Source organism: Microcaecilia unicolor, chromosome 2, assembly GCF_901765095.1.
Source record: "Microcaecilia unicolor chromosome 2, aMicUni1.1, whole genome shotgun sequence".
In the NCBI taxonomy this organism is placed as follows: Eukaryota; Metazoa; Chordata; class Amphibia; order Gymnophiona; family Siphonopidae; genus Microcaecilia; species Microcaecilia unicolor.
Window position 1 is genome coordinate 130,023,737 of NC_044032.1, and position 17,229 is coordinate 130,040,965.

Genomic DNA, 17,229 nt, shown 5'->3' on the forward strand with positions numbered 1-17,229 from the left:
AATGGCACTTAGAAGTTTGGCGCTGTGCTGGACGTCTAAGTACCGTTTTTGTTTTTCAATTTCAGCATACATGCACAAATAAAAATGGGCTTGGAAGGGACATTCAGGGAGCAAGGCCCGCTATGAACTAGATTCAGTAAATGCTGGGCATAAAAAATAAAATGAGCGTTGAGCGTTCTGAGTTGGGCGCCGTTTATAGAATAGTGTTGGGGCCGGGACCTGCGACCAATTTTAGGCACAAAAGTTTACACCAACTGAAACCCTGGTGTAAATCCTCGTGCCTTAATTAGGTGTGGATCTCCCATATTCTCTAATACTGCATGCATCTGTAGTGAATGCCCCTGACCCGCCTATGCCTCTTCCATGGCCACATCCTTTTTCAGTTGCACGCTGAAAAATGTAAGTGTGCATCTTTATAGAATAGCGCCTAGCAAGATGCACGTGTAAATTCAGATTGTTGCCAGGTAGTTAGCACCCAATTACTGCCACTAACAGGCTCGTTACTCAAATTGTGTGTGTAAATTGGGCATGCGCCATTTATGTAATTCCCCAGTATGTATGTGTATATCTATACTCTAAATCCCTAATTCTATAAACTTTACACCTGAATGTAAGTGACATTAGAGTGGTAAGATTACGCAGTTACACATGTAAGTGCCAGTCAGTTGCTAAGTGGTATTCTATAACTTTAGTGCACACATAACTAACAGTTAGTTATAAGCTAAGGTGCCACATTGAGGCATGCACATTTACACCTGCTATTGGGCCTAAATGTTGGTGCATAAATACTGACTCAAGCTAGTATTCTATAATGGAATCTGGGCATTCAGATGCCGTTACAGAATTAGTGCTTAGCACCTTGATACCTAACTTTTGGCAAACTTTAAAGATTTGTCTTCTAAATGTATAGATGCCAATATTGGGTGTCCCTCTTAGCTGAGCAGGAATCCTCCACCTACAGTCAGGGCCGTGCCTAGGGTCTCTGGTGCCCCCCTGCAGACTATCGGTTGGCGCCCCCCCTACCCCCCCGTCCAGCAGAGCAGGAACAGAAGGGAGCAGGCAAGTAAGCCGGACCTCAGGAAAAAATAGCACTGTATTGTATGTATCCCTCATTGATAAGTCTCTGACTCTAAAGTTTAGCAATTTCATTAAAGCAAAATGTATTTTCACATATCACATCCTATCCAAGGAGAATGTTTTATATATGTCACCCGTCTGTGGTAAAACTTTACACAGTATCAAAATACCTCTAATATGTAGTCGTGCCAGCCGAGGAAACTAACTGTGCTCAGCTCACAAGAGACAGAGTGAACATAAAATAAAACTTCATCCTTAAAAGATAATATCGGATGAATGCATGAAGGTGAATATGAATTCCTGTGAATGGAATCAATTTGATTTACAATAAATCCAGATACTACTCCCTCATATATATAACAAAAAATTATTTAAGTGGAATGGAATTATTTGACTGTACTGGTAAACAGAAAGAAATACTCTATTGCATTCTAATCTCCTTTGCACCAAAGGATATAATTCAGATCAAACATTTATCTCTGATCAACTATCTCAGATCAAATATTTATTTCAGATCAAATATTAAGGTTTCCTTGCTTACAGTCACTTAAATCTACCTAGCCTTTATATAGCTTATAGGATTTAAACACTCTTAAACTGAAATTCACCCTTTTCAATTCTTCATAAACTTCAAGTAATCCTGAAATATTCAGATTCTTTTCTCACTAGAGAAACTTCAATCGCCACCAATCTCTTTTCACTTATATTTTCTCATTTACCACAATCAGGCACTCTTTTATAACTTCAGTCAACAAACACAGGAAGTCACAGCTGGATGTCTCTCTTGGCAAAGGACAGCTCTCACTCTGTTCACTTCCCGGGCAGATTTCTTAACAGAAGCTGATCATCCAATCAGAGAGCTCTATTTGAATGCAGATTAAAATACAGACACTCATGGGAATGTTTAGTGAAAAACACCGACTAATTTGCATATGATTTAAACAAATCTGAGCATATGACAACCAAGTACAGACTCCCAGCACCTGAATTCTGCAATTAGATTTAAGGCAAATACTTTTAAAACTTATTTTTAGCACTTTTAAAATTTCAGGTTCTCTTTAATTTGAATGCTGTTTCAAGCTCTGAAACTCACCCTGACTGAGGAGCTAGCCCCAAACTGAAGCATAAATAGCAATCTGGTTGTATTCTCATGTAACTTGGTAACTTGAAGAGCATACCTGCCTCAATTAATACTGCTCCTTTGCATGAAAAGGGGAGGGCAGCAGAGATAGAAGAATCACAAGTTCAGGTGAAAGAGTTTGCAAGTGAGCAGACGGATGGCAGGGCAGTAGCACCCCCCTACGGTGCTTACCTTGCTTACTGCATCAGCACGGCCCTGCCTATAGTCCTGCCAATGGGGAGCGCTGTTCCACTATCACATTTTCAATAGTGAGAGACAGGCAAGCTCTGCAGGACTCTAGAGAACCTCCCTGTCCCTAGCAAATGAAAACATAATATTGAAGCACCACTCCCTACTGGTAGCAATGTAGCTGGAGGACTCCTACTCCACTTAGAGGGAACAGTGAATAAGTCTCCTCCATTTATACACCATAGTGCTATGCATTGGTGCACCTAATCATTGACACCAGATCAACGGCAGATGTAAATGGGCACACCTAAGTGCACCATGCAACATGCATAGTTATAGTATTTTATAAGTTGCATGCACATGTTGGAGAGATGTCAATGCTCCTCCCATACTCTGCCCACGTGTGTGCCACCCTTGCAGTTATGTACTATAGAACTTATGTGCTCTCTTACAGAGTAGCACATGAAGGGGCATAATCGAAAGGGACATCCAAGTTTTCATGAGGACGTCCTCGCAGAACGTCCCCTTCCAGGGGCATGGAAACCCGTATTATCGAAACAAGATGGACGTCCATCTTTTGTTTTGATAATACAGTCAGGGACATCCAAATCATGAAATCTGGTCATCCCAAGACTTGGTCGTTTCTGATTTTCACCAATAATGGAAACCAAGGACGTCCATCTCAGAAACGACCAAATCCAAGCCATTTGGTTGTGGGAGGAGCCAGCATTCACAGTGCACTGGTCCCCCTGACACACCAGGACACCAACCGGGCACCCTAGGGGGCACTGCAGTGGACTTCAGAAATTGCTCCCAGGTTCGTAGCTCCCTTACCGTGTGTGCTGAGCCCCCCAAAAACTCCTACCCTCAAGTGTACACCAGTACCATAGCCCTTACAGGTGAAGGGGGGCACCTAGAAGTGAGTAGAGTGGGTTTGTGGTGGGTTTTGGAGGGCTCGCTGTTTCCTCCACAAACGTAACAGGTAGGGAGGGGATGGGGCTGGGTCCACCTGCCTGAAGTGCACCGCACCCACTAAAACTGCTCCATGGACCTGCATACTGCTTTGATGGACCTGAGTATGACATCTGAGGCTGGCATAGAGGCTGGCAGGGCATATTTTGAAAGATATTTTTTGAGGGTGGGAGGGGGTTAGTGACCACTGGGGGAGTAAGGGGAGGTCATCCCTGATTCCCTCTGGTGGTCATCTGGTCAGTTCGGGCACCTTTTTGTGGCTTGGTCGTAAGAAAAACACGACCAGGTAAAGTCGTCCAAGTGTTTGTCAGGGACGTCCTTTTTTTCCGATTATGGGTCGAGGACGTCCAAGTGTTAGGCATGCCAAAGTCCCGCCTTCGCTACGCCTCCGACACACCCCCTTGAAATTTGGCCGTCCCTGTGACGGAAAGCAGTTGGGGGATGTCCAAAATCAGCTTTAGATTATACCAATTTGGATGCCCCTGTGAGAAGGACGTCCATCTTCCGATTTGTGTCGAAAGATATGTGTCTTTCCCTTTCGAAAATAAGCCTGATAGTGTACTTATGCACATAACTGAATGTACCTAGTATAGAATTGCCTTTCTGATGTATACTTTTTGACTGAATGTGCCAAAAGCAGGTAGAACCACCAGCATCCAGTCCAAACATATATTCTAGACCTATAGGTGCGACCCCCCCTTCAGTACTGTGTGCAACTCTGACCACCACATCTCAAAAGAGATATAGGCAATTAGAAAAGGTTCAAAGAAGGGCGATCAAAATGATTAAGTAGATGGAATTCCTCTCATATGATGAAAGGCTTAACAGGTTCAACTTGGAAAAGAGACTGCTCAGAGTGGATATAATAGAGGTCTACAAATTCCTGAGTGGTATAGAATGGGTAAGCGTGAATCAATTTTCTACTCTTTCAAAAAAAGTACAAAGATTAGGGGACACTCAATGAAATTATATGGTAATACTTTTAAAATGAATAAGAAGAAATATTTTGTTACTCAACAAATAATTAAGCTCTGGAACTCGTTGCCAGAGGATATGGTAACAGTGGTTAGTGTATCTGGATGTAAAAAAGGTTTGGACAACTTCCTGGAAGAAATGTCCATAGTCTTTATTGAGATAGACATGGGGAAAGCCACTGCTTATCACTAGGATTGGTAGCATGGGATCTTGCTCTTTTCAGGATTCTGCCAGGTACTTGAGACCTGGATCAGCCACTGTTGGAACATGATCCTGGGCTAGATGGATCATTGGCCTGACTCAGTATGGCTAGTCTTATGTTCTAATGTTGGCACCTTTATAAATAGTGTAGGTATAGAAGTATACATGGAGAACAGATGTGTATTTTCAATAGCACACATATGCATGTAAATGCCAATATTCTGCCTCAGTGCTTTTCTGCAAATACCCACCTAAGTTACACAATGCATATTTGGATAGGGTGAAACATAGGTGGGGCATAGAGAAGGACTAATATTCAAAACAACAGTATGGGCTGTTAATCCTGATTACGTAATCTAATACTGCAAAAACTGAAGAACAGCCAAACACAATCCTAAAGGGTTGTGTAGAGTGAACATACAGCAAATGAAAAAAAGGGGGGAAATACCCTCAGAAACCAAGGTGTCCAAGCTACAGCTGTCAGTCCCTAGAGAAGTCTAGTCAGTTTAAAATCAATACCCCTGAAATTATGATTTAACTGAGTGGTTCCTGATGAAGCCCTGGTGTGGGTGAAACAATTTGGGCCCCGTTGAATGAAAATCAGCAGTTGAAATGTGGAGTTGTCAAGCCAGCCTTGATAAAGCTAAGTTTATTTATGCTATGCTGTAGCTTGGACACCTTGTTTTCTGAGGGTATTTCCCCCCCCCCCCACCCTTTTTTCATTTGCTGTATGTTCACTCTACACAACCCTTTAGCATAGAGAAGGACCCCACCTACCCATGTAACATACAGAATACTACAAGTTCTATGTGCCCCTGCTGTGTTTAGGGTTCCATTATAGAACATGCACCTATCAAGCACTCTAATGGAGATGCCCAGTTATAGAACTGCCTCCTAAATGTGTGGCACTGCAGCAAATCCACCTATGCTGCACATATATTTCTACATGTAGAGCGACCTTGCTGGATGTCCATTTCATTATTGGCTCAAAATAACTTACCTGTAGCAGGTGTTCTCCATGGGCAGCAGAACTCGAGTCCTCACAACTGAGGTGACATCATCTGATGGAACCCAGCACAGAAATAAAGTTTTAAAGCTTCAATCAATTTCTAGAAGTTTTAGAGTATCAACTGTGCCATAATTACCATACCGTCTCGTTGTGTGCGGCCTCCTTAGTTGCTTAGCTTATCAGTATACAGCGTCTCATGAAGAGAGGGTACTTGTTGACTTGAATCATGCTGTCCAAGGAGAACACCAGCTACAGATAAGTCTTTTTTTTTTTTTTTAGGGCAAACAGGACTGCAAGTCCTCACAAGTGGAAGGCATCATCTATTTGTGAGGACTTCCACTGCTTATTCTTAGTGAACAATTCCTTTATTCATGTTTCCCTGTACTTTAGCTAAATTGCAATATAAAGGAGAAGCACAAAGCAGCATGTGGCAAATTGAGGAACACTAGAGTCTGATTTACAGCAAGGTTCTTCCTATATAGGCATACAACAATGAATAACATTGTATTATCTAGACTACTTGAATGTAGTTATGGCATTTTAGAACTTGGGCTACAAGGTATGATCCTAGAAACTGTGAACATCTATGGGGCTGTATTTAAACTTCACAGTTGGCATTTCTTTTAAATGATGGCCTCCATGTTTAAACTTATACCCAGTGCCAACTGATATCTGGATGTTGTATTAATCTCATTACAGGATCACCGCTTGCTGCAGTAATAGAGATCCAACTAGTCTTCAATGCAGATTCATGTCTTCCCATCACTCCATCTGTATAGGTGTACTTCGCATACCACGAAGATCAACAAATGTGAACTCCTACACACATATCCAGAATTGTCTTACAATATTTGCTTGTTACACTACTACCATGTTTTATCATTATCATGTTACCCAAGATCCTTTTGCAATACCAAATGTCAATCTTCAGGGTGCATGCAAGAAAATAAAATAAGTTTTGCCTTGTCACCCATTTCTTCTTCAGGTCATACTCAAATAGGAGTGACAATAGACAATGCAAAATCATTGTCACTATGAGCCAAATTGATGGTACAGTTGCCTGAAATGTCCATGAAAATGTCCTTAACACTGGAAACAGAACCAGTTAAGATTACAGACACTGTGGCTTTGGACTGAACTGATGGTACAATATATGTTGTAGAAAAAGTTAAGGTGGTCAGTTTGGGCTTTTCTGCTTAAAAGCCTCTTTTACATGCAGAAAAGGTTTTTTTTTCTAAAATTATAGATAGATAGATAGATAGACAGACACACACACACATACACATATAAGTACATTAATGCACAGACATACTTTTGCATTAGAGAAAAGAGTGTAATCCGCAAACCACAACCTGGAGAAGCGAAGTACACCTATACAGTAAAACATAACAAAATGCCCCACCCAAACTATGGGGCCCTTTTACTAAGCCGCGTAGGCACCTATGCACGTCAATTTTGAACTACTGCCTGGCTACTGTGTGGCCCGGGTGGTAATTTCATTTTTTATGCATACCCACTAAGCACGCCGGAAAAAATATTTTGTTTTCCAGCGTGTGGCGCTAACTGGGCGGTAATCGGTACTGTACGCACGTAGACCATTACCACCCTGTTAACGCATGAGAACTTACCACTAGGTCAATGGGCGGCAGTAAGGTCTCAGGCTCAAAAATGGACGCGACAATTTAAATTTTGCTGCATGTCCATTTTCGGTGAAAAAAAGGCCTTTTTTGCAGGTGTGCTGAAAAATGGACCTGCTTGCGTCCAATACATACGTCTACACCAGCACAGGCCACTTTTCGGCACACCTTAGTAAAAGGACCCTTATGTATCAGTGAAGTAATTAAATTATAAATGTAATGGAGGCACAAAAGACTTTAAAATGTAAATCGCTCAGGTGAAATATCAGCTCATGCTGAATCTTCTCACTGGTCAATAATATTTGCCCCTGTAATTGATTTTTTTTTGTTATTGTTGTTGGAAGGGCAATTTTATTTGCAAGTGTTGGGCACAGCTATGGGAGGTACCATGGCTTCCTTCCGCAGATAATTTATATTTCTCTTTCTTTGAAGCTTATATTTCTCTTTCTTTGAAGTTGAGTAGGTATATCAATCTCCTTTTTATGGGCTAATTAATTTATGGATTAGATTTATCAATAATGGTTTTTCTGTTATGGAAGGGTACAAAATACTAACTACATCAATTCTGATTTGGCTGAATTTTTGCCCTGAGTTTCAAGTTTCAGGTTTATATGATATAGCACCAATCAATCATAATCATCTAAGTGGTTACAATTCATAATGAATCAGTCATGGATTTCTTTTGTGGATGGTCATATCACTAAAGTGGATAACCATTTTGGGGGTAAAGTTCATTACATATTGACTGATAGAAATTATTTTTTGCATTATTCAAGTATCCACCCTTATAAATTAAAGGACAATTAACAATATCCTTAACTTTTGAGACATCAGTGAATCAGTTCTAAAACCAATAAATTTAAAGTTCAGTCCAAATTACCAAGGGCCCTGTTTACTAAGGTGCGTTACTGTTTTTAGCTCGCCTACACTTAGCGCGCTAACCATGAAAGTGCCTCTAGGGATATTGTAGGCATGTACATGGTTAATGCACGTTAAAAATGTTAACGCACCTATAACACTGCTTAGTAAACATGGCCCCATGTGAGAAGTTGGGGTCCAATATTTAGCTGGCAGTGGGCAGTACTTTTGCTGTCCACCTCCAGCATTAAACCCATATCTGGCCTCCAGCATTGCATATCCAGGGATTTTTTGGGCCACTGAAAAGTTAACCAATTAAGCACTGACTGGTTAAGTTGTTACCAGTTAAAGATAGGATTGCTATTTATGCGGCCAGATTTAAGCACTAAACTTATCCAGTTAGGGCTGAATATCCGCCCTTAACTGGATAAGTTGTGCAGCATAGCCAGTTTAGCAGTAGGTGCTAACTGCAAATATTCAGCGGGAGATAATCTCCCGCTGAATATTTGGGAACTGCAAAAACACTATTTAATCGGTCAGCGGTCATTTCTGATCTATTAAATAGCGCTGAATAAAGGGTGGTTAGTTCACAGAGGAAATCCCAGGGGAGCCATTAAGAGATCTTACAAGTGGGTACTTCATGCTAATTGAGATCTATTGTTAACAAATATTGACCTGCGGATGGATGAGTGATTGATCATTTTTACATGTGTTATGCTGCTTCTATTGAATCGATGAACTGAGCTCGGTACTTTTTCTGTAACTGGCACTTTCATTTTCCTCTATGGAGGTGGTGAACTCTGTCCCATGAGAGTGAATACCATTCTGCTATTTTTTAACTGAAAGTTTTAATACGTGCTGATTAGCATGCATTAAATAATAAGAAGCCCATTATATTCCTATGGGCATCTTATCATTTAGCACTCGCTAATTGTTAGTGCATGTTTAATCTGTTAGCACGACTTAGTAAAAAGACTCCTAAACTTTCTCCTTTTCTAACAAAAAGGTTTCCAGGTGCATGGGGTCAAGAAAAACAAAAGAGTTATTCTCGTTTGTTACCAGGCACTTGCATGGGAATTTTTAAAAAAGAAAGATGCCCTTACCACTAAAACCCTAGGCTTTAGTTGAAGAGGAGTGGCCTAGTGGTTAGAGTGGTGGACTTTGGTTCGATTCCCTCTGCAGGCACAGGCAGCTCCTTGTGACTCTGGGCAAGTCACTTAACCCTCCATTGCCCCAGGTACAAATAAGTACCTGTATATAATAAGTAAGCCGCATTGAACCTGCTATGAGTGGGAAAGCGCGGGGTACAAATGTAACAAACAAGAAAAGCTTTTTGCCTCAACCGCATGAGCCTGGCAACATCTGGGAATATCATAATAGTCTGCCCAAAGAAAGGAACATACTTTTTTGAAAAATAAGCGTTCATCATTGAATATTTATGTCCCTCTTTCTGAATAGATGACAGGGCTCTTTCAGTAATAGGTTCCTGAGAAGACTCAAGAAATCTAGACAAATCTAAACTCTCTGCAGATTGGATAGTGTCTGGAACTCCATCTTTATTTGACACCTTAGAGCTTCTAAGCAAATAATTCAGGTAACAAAATGAAACCATTTCAATTGGCAACTGTAAAACCTCCTTCAGATAAATTTTAAGAAGTTCTAAGGGAACCAAAAAACATGTAACAGGGAAATTTTAAAACCTCAATTTTTGGGTCCTAGAGATAGTCTCCAAAGACTCCATTTGTAAATGAATAGCCAGACAAATCCTTGGTAATTGCAGAAACAGCTGATTGAGTAGAAGTCGTCTGAGATTGTTTTGTCTTATCGCTGTTCAAATATTTTCAGTCTAGACTCTTGATCATTATATTTTGCAAGTTTCCTCTGTAAACTCTGCAAAGGAAAACAAGACAGCAGTCCAATCATGTGTCTCTAGATGATCAGACACACGATTGGACTTTCTGGATGTGCTGGTTTTTCTTTTATGAACATTGCAATTGTTCCTATCGGAAGCTTTCTATTTTAGCCCCTGATGCAGCCCTTTTTAGGCGAAGCAAGGCCTGTGTTGGGCACTTCTCTGGTATATAGTATCATTAATAAAATCTTTGGATGTTATATTGATCTGCTGTCTTGTTTTCCACGTTGGAATTTGCAGATCGTTTGCCTTGTTGTTTTTTGGAACTCTACAAAGGAAGAGACGTTTTCCCGCAGGGATTTCTCCATTCTATTAATCACCATCAGCAAATCTTTTAATGAAACTTCCTGCTGATTGGTCTCAACAGAAGAAATAGGAGTTGACGCTGAAAAAGAAACTGATGAAGGTACCTTAACCTGGGCAGATTGTCCAGTCCCCTTACCAGGAATTTAGAGAGAGGGGACTCCTTGCAGGGTCAAACCTGTAATTTCTGTAGTGTTGTGTCCTCTAAGAATGCCATCTGACTCTCGCAAACAGCAGATTGTGGGGCAGGGTTCAGCCCCCAGAAGAAAGGGAGACGTTGGAGGAGGAGGAAGGCAAACTCGCAGGCAAAGCCAGCATTGCAACTCAAGCATGCTGGTCCATAGGTCCCTTCGTAGCAGCAAGTTTGCCTTTCTCTCTTTTCCATTTCCCCATGGCGGGAAGCAGAGTGATACACTCCTCGCAGACTCTGAAGGGGATCCAAAGGGGCAGGACCCTTCAGGCACGTATTTGCTGAAATATACCCAAGATGCAGGACCCCACACTGGGTCAAGCTGGAGCAGGCATCCACCTCAGTGCCTGATGTCAGAAGGCAGTAGATAATGTGGTCTCACAGGTTCTCATCATTGTGCTATTTTAAAGCCACAATATGGGGATAAAAAAGACAATGCTGAAGGTGAAGATAGTGACTAACATGAGGAAAAAACCTCAGCAGTCCCAGACTTGTGAAATACTCACTGACATCTGGACTCATTTTTCTTTCATTTGTTTGAGATAATATGTTTTCATTGACTGTGTTGTGCAATATGGGAATACACGCCTGTTTCTTCCTGCTGCTATTAGTACTTTCATTTTTCCTCTCTGGGGCAAAATTAGTTTGAGAAATGAAACAGACCTGTAACATGAAGGTATAATCTTGCCCTACCGTGTTAGGTACCTGCCAAGAGTCCAACAGTCCTATTCAGGCTTATTTTCGAAAGAGATGGGCGCCCACCTTCCGACACAAATTGGGAGATGGGCGTCCTTCTCTAAGGGTCGCCCAAATTGGCATAATCGAAAGCCAATTTCGGGCACCCTCAACTGCTTTCCGTCGCGAGGATGACCAAAGTTCACGGGGGGGGGGGGGGGTGTCGGCAGCGTAGCGAAGGCGGGACTGGGGCGTGCTTAAAAGATGGGCATCCTTGGCCTATACTGGAAAAAAGAAGGACATCCCTGATGAGCATTTGGCCGACTTTACTTGGTCCATTTTTTCTTGCAACCAAGCCTCAAAAAGGTGCCCGAACTGACCAGATGACCACCGGCGGGAATCGGGGATGGCCTCCCCTTACTGACCCAGTGGTCACCAACCCCCTTCCCGCCCTAAAAAAAAAACTTTAACAATTTTTTTTGCCAGCCTCTATGCCAGCTTCAAATGTCATGCCCAGAACCATGACAGCAGTATGCAGGTCCCTGGAGCAGTTTTAGTGGGTGCAGTGCACTTCAGGCAGGCGAACTCAGGCCCACCCCCCCTACCTATTGAATGTATTTAAGATAATGTAATGACTGCATCATAACAACACTCTGTAAGCTACATTGAGCCTGCAAAAAGGTGGGATAATGTGGGGTACAAATGCAATAAATAATAATAATAATACCTGTTACACTTGTGGTAGTAAATGTGAGCCCTTCAAAACCCACCAGAAACCCACTGTACCGACATGTAGGTGCCCCCCTTCACCCCTTAGGGCTATGGTAGTGGTGTACAGGTGTGGGGAGTGGGGGTTTTTGGGGGGGTTGGGGGACTCAGCACACAAGGTAAGGGAGCTATGCACCTGGGAGCAATTTCTGAAGTCCACTGCAGTGCCCCCTAGGGTGCCCGGTTGGTGTCCTGGCATGTCAGAGGGACCAATGAACTACGAATGCTAGCTCCTTCCATGACCAAAGGGCTTGGAGTTGGTCGTTTCCGAGATGGGCGTCCTCGGTTTCCATTATCGCCGTAAGTAGAGGAGTGTGATAGCCGTGTTAGTCCACTCTTAAAGTTATCAATAGAAATCAAACAAAATAAAACATGGAAAAGAAAATAAGATGATACCTTTTTTATTGGACATAACTTAATACATTTCTTGATTAGCTTTCGAAGGTTGCCCTTCTTCCTCAGATCGGAAATAAGCAAATGTGCTAGCTGACAGTGTATATAAGTGAAAACATTCAAGCATTACTATGACAGTCTGACAGGGTGGGATGAGGGGGGTGGGTAGGAAGTATGCATGGGGACATCAAAGCATATCATTGATATTCTAACAGGATGGGTGTGGATAGGTGAAGGGAGGGTGGTCAACAGAGACATACAGCTTTATGGTTTATAATGGGCTAGGAACCCCAGATCCTTGTTAAGTCCTTTCTGTTGGGTGTTAAAATATTCAATCATTCTGACTTCAAAGGTCTTACGTTCTTGTATGGTTTTAAAGTTACCTTTCAGGATTCTCACTGTAAAGTCACTGGTACAGTGTCCTGGTCCTGTAAAATGTTGACCAACAGGCGTGGGAACCCTGCTGGCACCAGTATTGTTCATATAATGTCTATGTAAATTGAATCTTGTCTTAAGCATCTGGCCTGTTTCTCCAATATAGCATCCTTCGTTACATTTTTTACACTGAATGATATATACCACATTGGAAGATGAGCAAGTGAAAGATCCCTTTATTTTGAATATCTTTCCTTTGTGGATGACTTTGGGGTCCTATGAAATATTTTGGCATAGTTTGCAACTGGATAAATTACAGGGAAGTGTGCCCTTCTGTTCCTTTTCAGTCTGTGATGGAAGTTTACTTCTGATTAGCTTGTGTTTTAAATTGGGTGGCTGTCGGAAGGCCAGTACTGGTGGGGATGGGAATATCTCTTTCAGTAATTCATCCTCCTGGAGTATAGGTTGTAGATCTCTTATGATTTTCCTCAGTTTTTCCAGCTCTGGATTGTATGTCACTACAAGCGGGATTCTATCGCCGAAAACTGGGGACGACCATCTCTAAGGACCTAAGGACAACCATCTCTAAGGTTGACCTAAATGTTATTTGGGCGTCCCCAACCGTATTATCAAAATGAAAGATGGACGCCCATCTTGTTTCGATAATACAGGTTTCCCCACCCCTTCACGGAGCCGTCCTGCGAGGACGGCCCCAGGAATATTTGGGCGCCCCGTTCGATTATGCCCCTCAATGTCTTTCTATAAATGTCCAATTGAAATCAGTAGAGGTGGTCTCTATAACAGGGGCTCCTTAATAATATCAAGAAACTTCAAACAACCCAGAATACCACAGCCAGACTCATATTTGGCAAAGCAAAATATGAAAGCGCAAAACCCCTAAGAGAAAGACTTCACTGGCTCCCACTCAAAGAGCGTATCGCGTTCAAGATCTGCACGATTGTTCACAAAACCATCCACGGAGATATTCCGAGCTCCATGCTAGACCTCGTGGACCTGCCTCCCAGAAATGCTAAAAAATCAGCCCGCAAATTCCTTGATTTGCACTTTCCCCAACTGCAAAGGACTAAAGTACAAGCTAACTCATGCAACTAGCTTCTCCTACATGAGCACGCAGCTATGGAATGCACTACCAACCGACTTGAAAACGATTAATGAAATAACTAACTTTCGTAAATCACTGAAAACCTCTCTCTTCAACAAGGCCTACAATGAGAATCCATAGCTTATTATAACACCTTACCACTTCACCCTATTCTGATAGTCATCTTTCTATAACTTTGTTCAGCTCTTTTCTCCTCATCCATGATCTTGTTGTAACACCAATTGCACCTGTCACCTGGAATGGCGTTGCCATAACAGGTTTTTGTAAGCCACATTGATCCTGCAAATAGGTGGGGAAATGTGGGATACAAATGCAATAAATAAATAAATAAATATTCAGAAAAAAAGGCCCAGCGCTAGTATAAACATTTCTTCTTAAATATAAGAAGAAATGTTTCTATAAATTTCTGCATTATTAACTATAAGTCTTACTAAAGAGTAGTGTAGCTAATTTTCTCAAATTGATTTTGCCCCAAAGAGCAATCCCCAGCTACCAATCCCCAGCTATCACTATCTCTATTTGTGCTAAGTTAGCCACCATTGTTGTGAGATCTTGATAAAATTTCTATTCACTCTAGTAGGGCCGTACATATTAATCAAGGCCAATTCTTTCTTTCCCATCCTAAACTTCACAAGTTTCCATTTCCCAGATGGATCTGCCTTATGATCTACAATTTATAGGTTAGTTGTTTTAGCTTCAAGGATAGACACACTGCATTTCTTGCCTATTGATGGTGCATAATAGCATTCCTCAACTCATCCCCCTTGCAACGTTTTAGACTCTGACACTGAGAGATGAGTTACTTGTTGGAAACAGATCTCCACTTTTTTTTTTTTTTAATACATTAAGATTATTTTTCTTTTTATGGGGTGGTTTACTTCATTCACATTAAAACATTTTAAGGCTGCCTTATTAAGAACATAAATTAGAAATCAGTCCATAAGCATAACATTATCAAAATAAAAACTAGTAAACTATTACCACACTCAGTAAGCATGCTGTCATGCATGTTCTTTGTCACTACGGGATCTCCATTCATCCCACTCTTCTTCCCCTCCCCACCATCCATACACTGCATTCAAATATACTCACCCAGATCCACACATTTCACATACGCTCTCCCCCAAGAACCCTCACAATTATATATCCAGACATATTGACTACCACTCCTGAGACATGTCAACATATTAACTACACAATACCATAAACACAAACTGTTAATATTAGCATCAAAACAGAGATATATAAACCATTTGCTCAAGAGTAGAATTTGAGAATTCTACTCAGTGAGACATTTCAGCTCCAGAGGAAAGCGGACTTGTCTCTAAGGGGCCCTTTTACTAAGCCACGTAGGCACCCACGTGCACCCAACGCGCGTCAGTTTGGAATTACTGCCCAGCTACCATGTGGCCCGGCCGGTAATTTCATTTTTTATGCACACTGGAAAATAATTTGTATTTTCCGGTGCACGATGCTAACCGGGAAGTAAAAGGCGTTCTATGCGTGTAGACCATTACCGCCCAGTTAATGCGTGAGACCTTAACGCTAAGTCAATGGGTGGCGGTAAGGTCTCAGACCCAAAATGGACGTGCACCAATTTTCATTTTGCCACATGTCCATTTTCAGCCAAAATTTTAAAAAGGGATTTTTTTACAGGTGCACTGAAAAATGGATCTGCACACATCCAAAACATGCGCTTACACCAATGCAGGCCATTTTTCAGCGCACCTTAGTAAAATGACCCCTAAGTCTTATGTTTGGCCTTTGCTGACCTCCAATATGAATTTTTAGTGCTTTTGGATTTTCAAAATTGTGAGTTTAATTGTACGGTGTACCCTGGATAAAACATACCATATTGAGTCCTGAGCTGCCTACACTCCAGAAGCTGTTTTTTTTCTGTTACATAAGTACATAAGTAGTGCCATACTGGGAAAGACCAAAGGTCCATCTAGCCCAGCATCCTGTCACCGACAGTGGCCAATCCAGGTCAAGGGCACCTGGCACGCTCCCCAAACGTAAAAACATTCCAGACAAGTTATACCTAAAAATGCGGAATTTTTCCAAGTCCATTTAATAGCGGTCTATGGACTTGTCCTTTAGGAATCTATCTAACCCCTTTTTAAACTCCGTCAAGCTAACCGCCCGTACCACGTTCTCCGGCAACGAATTCCAGAGTCTAATTACACGTTGGGTGAAGAAAAATTTTCTCCGATTCGTTTTAAATTTACCACACTGTAGCTTCAACTCATGCCCTCTAGTCCTAGTATTTTTGGATAGCGTGAACAGTCGCTTCACATCCACCCGATCCATTCCACTCATTATTTTATACACTTCTATCATATCTCCAGCAGAATGGTGAGCTGGGCCCTCTTCCTGGTTAGATTTGGCAACTTTATAGCCTTCGAAATGATTTCCATTACCTGTGGGAGTTTGACCTGGGAGTTTGTTCCAACTCCTTTGCACTTGCATGTCAGCCAGAACTACCATATTGTATTTTGCATTTTGATCTCCTTATCTGTACACCTTGTCAAACCCAATAGAGGAAAAAGCAGTTAACAAGAAATATATTGATATTGAACCCTTAGCTGCTGCTATCCAGGAATTTTCCCTGATTTATTATTCTTAACTCTCTCATCAATCCCAGTTACTGTTGTGACAGTCCTCAGTAAGGAGCCACAGACAGTCTAGCCTCTGTGTTACCTTCCCCTCTGTGTTGCTTGTGAGTGTTGCCTTCCCCTGTAGGACCACCAGCTCTGTCTGGCTCAAGGAACAGAAACTGGGCTCAGAAATCAAACTCATATCTCCTGCATGGTAATGAACAACAGAGTACAGCACTTGTCTGGTCCAGAGTAATATATTATTAAATGGCAAAATAACATAATTTGGATAATAAGTAAATAACAAACCATCATACCTGGAACAGAAAATTTCTTCAGAAGTAAACTTTCCATGCACGCCGTCTCGTTCTCTTGCCTTCTCACAGTCTCTCTTGTTCACTCACTGTCTTTCTCTTTTGTTTGTAGCACTTCCTGCTTAGTATTTTCTCTCCAGTGAACTTACAACATGAATGTTGCAATAGATATGCAGAAACTCAGTTCACAGGGAAGAGTGAGGAATAAGCTCTGTATAATCTAACACCATGAAGGGCTGATGGGGGGAAAACTCCTCAGATGACTGTGGTACCCTTGCAGATGCCAAATACTGTAATGTCACGGCATCCAAACCACAGTTCACAGTTTCTATCATCAGTCATAAAACCCCCCAACCAAACCAATAAACAATTTTTAATGAAATAAGTTACTAATGATACAAAACAAATTTCATCAACAAAAATATATGGTGACAATTGTATAACCCAATTAAAAGGGAACTGAAAGTTGAACTTAGCTTGTGTGGCAGTCTAAGGCTGTCAAATCCTGATCCCAACGGGGTCCCGTTTCACTGTGAAGCTT

General features: G+C 41.6%; 1 protein-coding gene across 1 annotated transcript in view; it reads right to left on the bottom strand.

The window, feature by feature from the left end:
- LOC115463100 (baculoviral IAP repeat-containing protein 1-like) overlaps positions 1-16,760 on the bottom strand; it is a 141,990-nt gene extending 125,230 nt beyond the window's left edge. Inside the window, 1 exon segment of the mRNA XM_030193312.1 lies at positions 16,692-16,760. The gene's annotated coding sequence lies outside the window, so the exon portion shown is untranslated.
- Positions 16,761-17,229: the final 469 nt, after the last annotated feature.